The sequence below is a fragment of the Sinocyclocheilus grahami genome, unplaced genomic scaffold (genome assembly GCF_001515645.1).
Source record: "Sinocyclocheilus grahami isolate Dianchi unplaced genomic scaffold, SAMN03320097.WGS_v1.1 scaffold4676.1, whole genome shotgun sequence".
NCBI classification, from domain to species: domain Eukaryota; kingdom Metazoa; phylum Chordata; class Actinopteri; order Cypriniformes; family Cyprinidae; genus Sinocyclocheilus; species Sinocyclocheilus grahami.
In genome coordinates this window covers 5,936-6,596 of record NW_015509571.1, presented here as the reverse complement: position 1 = coordinate 6,596, position 661 = coordinate 5,936, and positions in this window count along the sequence as shown.

The following is a 661-nucleotide window of genomic DNA, read 5'->3' as shown; positions in this document are numbered from 1 at the left end:
GTGCATATCGCCACCTAATTGATGGTTGTGCAATAATTTTTTCCGTTTAATCTTTAATCCTTGAGGATATTAATTATATTGTTTGTTTGATGCTAATTATATATTAAGTCATATCAGATATGTATTTTGATTTAGAATTGAGACATTATAGAAAATGCCGATCCATGTGTGAGATGATAATATAAAATTTTATAAATACATATATATAATATAATAAATTAAACAATACCGTGTCATAGTATTTTATCATTTATACAGATAACTTATATATGCCAATAAAATAAATATAATAACCATATTAGAATAATATATTACCTTATTTATTACTTAAATTAGCGCTTCATCATTAACATATCATGCAAATATATATATATAATAGGCTATGTTACATATTGTAATATTATATAATGTTGTGCGTTATCTGTCACGCCCACTGAAGACTCGTCAGTAGATCACACGTATGCTGATAGCGCTGAAGTGAACTAACCCTGGAACATAACCTGCTCCGGAGCAGGTTTTCTTCAGAGAGCAAGTTACTATGGTTACTTACTTACCCTGAAAGTAACCTCCGATTTTGGAACTGAAAGCTGAGATAATCCGCTCACTTATCCTCAAACATACCCGGCGGGTATGCCACATAACCTGCTTTTTGGAATACCCC